The following is a 6,786-nucleotide window of genomic DNA, read 5'->3' on the forward strand; positions in this document are numbered from 1 at the left end:
AAAGCAGATCTTTGTGAGTTCCAGGAAGCCTAATTTACACACTAAATTGGTGAATTTGTAGATAGCTAGGATCACTTTTGTCTCAAAAACTTCCTCACTTGCTTGGTTAGAGTTATACCAAGATATTTTCATATTGTTTGTGGCTGTTGTGAAGGGCGTTGCTTCCTGCATTTTTTTTTTTCACAGACTGTTTATCATTTCTATAAAGGAGGGCTACTGACTTTTGGAGTTAATTTTTGATCCAGTTACTTTGCTGAAGGTGGTTATCAGCTGTAGGACTTCTCTGGTAGAATTTGGGGGTCCATTTATGTATACTGTCATATCATTTGTTAATAGCAATAGTTTGATTTCTTCCTTTCCAAGTTGTATCCCCTTGATCTCCTTTAGTTATCTTATTGTTCTAGCTGGAACTTCAAGTACTCTGTTGAGTAGATACGAAGAGTGGGCAGCCTTGTCTTGCCCTTGATTTTAGTGGAATTGCTTTCATTTCTCTCCTCTCCACTTAATTTGATGTTGGCTATTGGTTTGCTCTGTATTTCCTTTATTGTGTTTAGGAATGCAAAGTATTCCCTTTTGATTTTTTGAATTTCTTTGATACCTATTTTAATGTTTCTGATTCTGTCAATGTAGGTCTACTCTTACTTTTGGTTAATTGAGCTAAAGGTCTGTCAATCTTGTCCTACCCCTACCCCCCCCTCCAGACAGGGTTTCTCTGTGTAGCTGTTTCTCTGTGTAGTAAACTGGCTGTCCTGGACTCACTCTGTAGACCAGGCTGGCCTGAATTCACAGTGATCCACCTGCCTCTGCCTCCTGAGTGCTAGGATTACAGGCATGCGCCACCATGCCTGGTACCTTATCTTTCTTCTCAAAGAAGCAGAGCTAAGGTTCATTGGTCTTTTGTATTTTTATATTTCATTAATTCTGGCTCTGGTTTTTATTACTTCTTACTATCTACCAAATTTTCTGTGTTTTGTTCTAGTTGTTTAAATTTGTGTAGTTTTGGCTGTTCTGGAAGTTACTCTGTAGACCAGGCTGGCCTCCAGTAGTTTTTTAAATTTTTACTTAACACCAGTAGGTTTTTTTTTTTTTTTCTCCTTTTGATTTTCTAAATGTAGGCACAGAACTGCTTTTAATGTTTCCCAGAGGATTTTGTGCTGCAATTTCATTTATTTCCAGTAAAGTTTTAAAAAATTATTATTATTTTATTTACTTTACATCCCTATTACAGCCCCTTTTCTCCTCTCCTCCTGGTCCCACCCTCCCACTCTCTTCCTCCTTTCTCCCTTCCCTTTCTCCCACCCTGGCACATCAAATCACATCAGGACATCCTCTTTGGCTGAGGCCCAACAAAGCAGCTCAGCTAGTGTGCCAAAAGCAGGCAACAGAATCCATGTCAGAGACAGCCTCTGCTCTAATTCCTAGGGGACCCTCATTGAAGACTAAGGTGCCCATCAGCTATTTATGTGGAGGGGACCTAGGTCAAGTCAATGCATGCTTTTTCATTGGTGGTTCAGTTTCTTTGAGCCTTCATGGTCATCAGTTAGTTGACTCCTCTGTCTTCTTGTGGAGTTCTTGTCTCCTCAGGGTCCCTCTAGCCTTCCCCTAATCCTTTCACAGCCCACCTCCCCCCTCCCCCCACCTTTCTGCCCAACACTACCTAATGTTTAGCTGTGGGTCTCTGCATCTGTTTTGATTCATGGCTGGGTGGACTCTTGCAGATGACAGTTATGTTAATCTATGCCTGCAAGCATAGCAGAATATCATTAATAGTGTTAGGGGTTGGCTCTCTCCAATGGGGTGGGTCACAAGTTGGGCTAGGCATTGTTTGGCCTTCCCTCAATCTCTGCTCCATATTTATCCCTGCACACACCTTGTAGCAGGGTAAATTTTGGGTCCAAGGTTTTGTGGGGTGGTTGGTGTCCCCCACCCAGTGGAAATCCTGCCTGGGTATAGGAGGTGGCCACTTCCATTTCCATATCCACCACTACTAGGACTCTACCACATATCTTCCCAGGAACCTACCCCATCATAGGTCTCCAGCTTGTCCCAGAGATGTCCCTATTGATTTCCCCTCTCTCTCCTCCACCCCCTCCACCTGATCCCCACCTCCATTCCCCTTTCCACCTCTCTCCCACCCAACTCTCCCTCTACATCCACTTCAGCTGTCTGTTCTATTTTCTTTTCGGAGGGAGATTCAAGCACCCTCCCTTGGGTCCTCCTTGTTGCTTAGGCTTTTTGGGCCTGTGAATTGTAGAAATGTTATTCTGTACTATGGCTAATATTCGCTTATAAGTGAGTACTTACCATGTGTGTTTTTTGGGTCTGGGTTACCTCACTCAAGATGATCTTTTCTAGTTCTACCCATTTGCTTGTTTTTAATAGCTAAATAGTATCCTGTTGTGTAAATGTACCACAGTCTGTCTGTCTTTCTTTCTTTCATATTTATAAGCTTTCTATTTGCATATATACTTGCATGCCAGAAGAGAGCATCAGATCACATTATAGATGGTTGTGAGTCACCATGTGGTTGCCGGGAATTAAACTCAGGACCTCTGGAAGAGCATATAGTGCTCTTAACCTCTGAGCTGTCTTTCCAGCCCTGTTGAGCATTTCTTTAAGTGCTTCTCAGCCATTCAGTATTCCTCCACTGCCAGGCATGGTGGCGCACACCTTTTATCCCAGCCCTTGGAAGGCAGAGAGGCAGGTCGGTTTCTGTGAGTTGGAGGCCAGCCTGGTCTACAAAGAGAGTCCAGGACAACCAAGGCTACACAGAGAAAACTCTGTTTCAAAAAACAAAAACAAAACAGTATATCTCTACTGAGAATTCTCTTTAGCTCTGTACTCCATTTTTCAATTGGATTATTTGGTACGTCGGGGTTTACTTTATTGAGTTCTTTATATATTTTGCATATTAGTTCTTTGTCAGAAGTAGGGTTGGTGAAGATCTTTTCCCAATCTGTAGGCTGTCATTTTGTTCTGGTTAGTGTCCTTTGCCTTACAGAAGCTTTTCAGTTTCATGAGGTCTCATTTACTAATTGTTGATCTTAGAGCCTGAGCTATTGGTGTTCCATTCAGAAAGTTGTCCCCTGTGCTAATGAGTTCAAGGCTGATCCCCACTTTCTCTTCTAATAGATTTAGTGTATCTGGTTTTATGTTGAGGTCTTTGATCCACTTGGATTTCAGTTTTGTGGAGGGTAAATATGGACTTATTTGTATTTTTCTACACATAGAAATCCAGTTAGACTAGCACCATTTGTTGAAGATGCTATCAATTTTCTATTATATGGTTTTGGCTTCTTTTGTCAAAAATCAAGTGTCCTAGGTTTGTGGATTTATTTCTGGGTCTTCAATTTGATTCCAACTGATCCAGCAGTATGTTTCTATGCCAGTACCACGTTAATCTGTGGTACAGCTTGAAATCAGAGATGGAGATACCTCCAGAAGCTCTTTTATTGTACAGGATTAACTATTGTTTTGTTTGTTTTTGCTTTTCCATATGAAGTTGAGAATTGTTCTTTCAAGGTCTGTCTGTAAAGAATTGTGTTGGAATTTTCATGGGAATGGCATTGACTCTGTAGATTGCTTTTGGTAAGATGGGCCATTTTTACTATGTTAATCCTACTAATCCATGAGCATGGGAGACCTTTCCATCTTCTGATAGCTTCAATTTCTTTCTTCAGAGACTTGAAGTTCTTGTCATACAGGTCTTTGACTTTATGTTATTTGTGGCTATTGTGAATGAGTTTCCTTAATTTTCTTTCTCAGCCTGTTCGTTGCTTGTATATAGGAGTGCTACTGAATTTTTTGAGTTTTGTATCCAGCCACTTTACTGAAGTTGTTTATTAGCTGTAGTTCTCTGGTAGAACTTTTGGGGCCATTTATGCATACTATATCATCTGTGTCCTATCATCTTTTTCCTTTCCAATTTGTATCCCCTTGATCTCCTTTAGTTGCTTTATTGCTCTAGCTAGGACTTCAAGTACTATATCGAAGAGATATGGAGTGGGCAGCTTTGTCTTGTCCCTGGAATTAATTTAACCTTCTTTCCATTTAACTTGATGTGGACTATTGGCTTGCCCATATGCCTTTATTGTGTTTAGGTATGCACCTTGTATTGGTTTCAGGAAAATTTAAAGTAGGTGCTGTATTGGTATTAAGAAATGTTTAAGGCTAGGCGCGGTGGCACATGCCTTTAATCTCAACACTTGGGAGGCAGAGGCAGGCAGATCACTGTTAAGTTCGAGGCCAGCCTGGTCTACAAAGTGAGTCAAGGACAGCCAAGGCTAACACAGAGAGACCCTGTCTCAAAAAACAAACAAAAAAAGCATGTTTTGCTTGAATGTATGTCTGTACAACCACATGCATATTTAGTGGCTCAGGAGGTCTAAAGAGGGTGTTGGATACCCTGGACTGGAGTTACTGGCTATGAGCTGCCATGTGGGTGCTGGGAAGCAAACCCAGGTCCTCCGCAGAGCAGTTTTGTGTTCTTTGCCACTGCACCATCTCTCAGTTCTTGTCAGCAGTTTCATTCGGAGAAATAATAATGGCTTCCTCCCTCCCAGACAGGGTTTCTCTGTGTAATTGAGCCCCAGCTGTCCTGAATCACTTTGTAGACCAGGCTGACCTCAAACTCAAGAGATCCACCTGCCTGTCTCCCGAGTGCTAGGATTAAAGGCCTGCACCACCATGTCCGGCTAATGACATTCTTTAAAAGTCTAGATCCTTCAAAATACCATACTGAAACCCAGTTGATATGATAGCCAAAACTGTGCTTCTTCATAATTTAGATGAGGAAAGGGAGGTAGAGAAGCATAGATTAGGTTGTTGCTGTGATTAACATGGGCTTATTTTTACCATTTGTCCAGGGTAAAATGTCCTAACACTCCCTCCCCAGACTTTTGCAGACCTTGATGCCCCATGGAAGAAAGCCAGTTGCCAGTTGCAGTGCACTGTGTGCATGTGAACTCAGAACATGCAGCAGAAGTCTGCTTTATGTGCATGCCTCTTTGGGGTGACATACTGTCTGGCATCCAAAATAAGGTAGGGACCCATGATATGCCCTTTAGATCATGCAGTTTTCCTTTGTGTCATTTGCCACAGCTGTCACTTCATCCAAGGTCTTGCTTAGTTTCTGATGTTACCAGCTGAGCTCAGGCCAAAGGTTAAGGCTACTTCTTCTGAGACCATGGAGTTTAAGCAGAGATTTAAGCTATGTTCAGGAGTTTTAGGAAAAGCTATCAGTGTTCGGTAATGGGTACATGTTACTGTTTCTGTCACAGGAACTTTCAAAATCTACTCTGTTACTTTTGTACTTAAAAATCCTGCTAAGAAGAAACATGTTTGGGTCAGTTCTTACCATAAGAAATCCCACTTCATTCCTGTCTTGCATATGACCAATGACAGTAGAGGATGAGAAGAGCCACCAGATAAAAGAATAGATACCTAGGCCAAGAATAGCCCTGCAGGCTTGCCGTAGGAGCCTGTTAAATCCTCCTCCCCAGGCACAGACACACAGTAGGGAGGCAGAAAAAAACAGGGTTGGGTAGGAGCCTGCTGCTGTCACCTTCCAGCACTTGGCTGGTTAGTGAAAATAATGAACTGAAAAGACACATGGAATAAAAAAGTAGGAGGAGCCAACAGAAGACTCTTATCACCTCAGAAACGTTCAGTAAATAGCTGAGCAAGAAAATAGCATTGTTTAAAAAAATAAAATCAGGCTGGGCAAGCTAGACAGTTGTAGCACACCTTTGATCCAGGTGGATCTTGGGCTTGAGGCCAGGTTAGTCTACAGAGCAAGTTCCAGGGCAGCCAAGGCTACACAGAGAAATCTTGTCTGAAAAACAAAATACAAAGCAAAACTAAACAAACAAAAAGCCAGACTGGGAAGTGGTAGTCCATGCCTTCAATCCCAGCACTCTGATCTCTGTGAGTTCAGGACCAGCTTGGTCTACACAACTCATTCATGGATAGAAAGGGCTGCAGAAAGAAATGCTGTCTTGAAAAACAAACTAACAAAGTCAGTAGTTCCATTCCCCCTTGTTATGTGGGTTCAGAAGTCTCCTCCTGACATTTATTTTGGAGCTAGGGAGGTATAGCTCAGTGACAGAGCACTTGCCTGCTATGTTCAAGCCTATGATAAGGTCCCCAGCACATCATTTAAAGTCCTTTCTTAAAGATAGCCAAGTCCCGGCTTTGAACTTCTTTCCCATCCACGGCTCCCAGGAGATGTATGCTTCTGCCCAACACCCTCAAGGGGTAAAAGCACCAGGACAGGAACTACTCTCGCAGACCTGCTATTGCTGCTGCTTAAACACAACCAGCCCTTCTGTTCTGGCTCACTTCCACTGCCCCAGGCAACCGGAACCCCCCCATCAGCCATAGTACCAAGGGCCAACAGCTGAGAACTTGGATTTATCACCAGCTGTGTCTGGTCTTTTGGTGGCCAACAGGGAAACCCAGGGCCTCTAGCCAGCCACAATCCTGATCCCCAGTCCCGGCTGTCAACCAGTGCCAGCCTGTCCACTCAACAGAAAAACACACACTGGCTGCCTGCCCTGGGGTGTTTCCAGAGAGAAATTTAATCTAATTTACATATTTCTAGGTACATTGATAACCAAAAGGTGGCCACTGAAAAAGGTTAAAAGGTCAATTAGCTCCCGGTATCTAGCTGGACCAGGATTGCAAAATAAAAAGATTCACGTTCCTTATTCTCTACACAAAACGCATTTTTTTTTAAAAAAGTGAAAGATCTAGGGAGCTATACATAGAAAGCAACAGTGAAAAGGG

This window comes from Acomys russatus, chromosome 28 (assembly GCF_903995435.1).
Source record: "Acomys russatus chromosome 28, mAcoRus1.1, whole genome shotgun sequence".
NCBI lineage: Eukaryota > Metazoa > Chordata > Mammalia > Rodentia > Muridae > Acomys > Acomys russatus.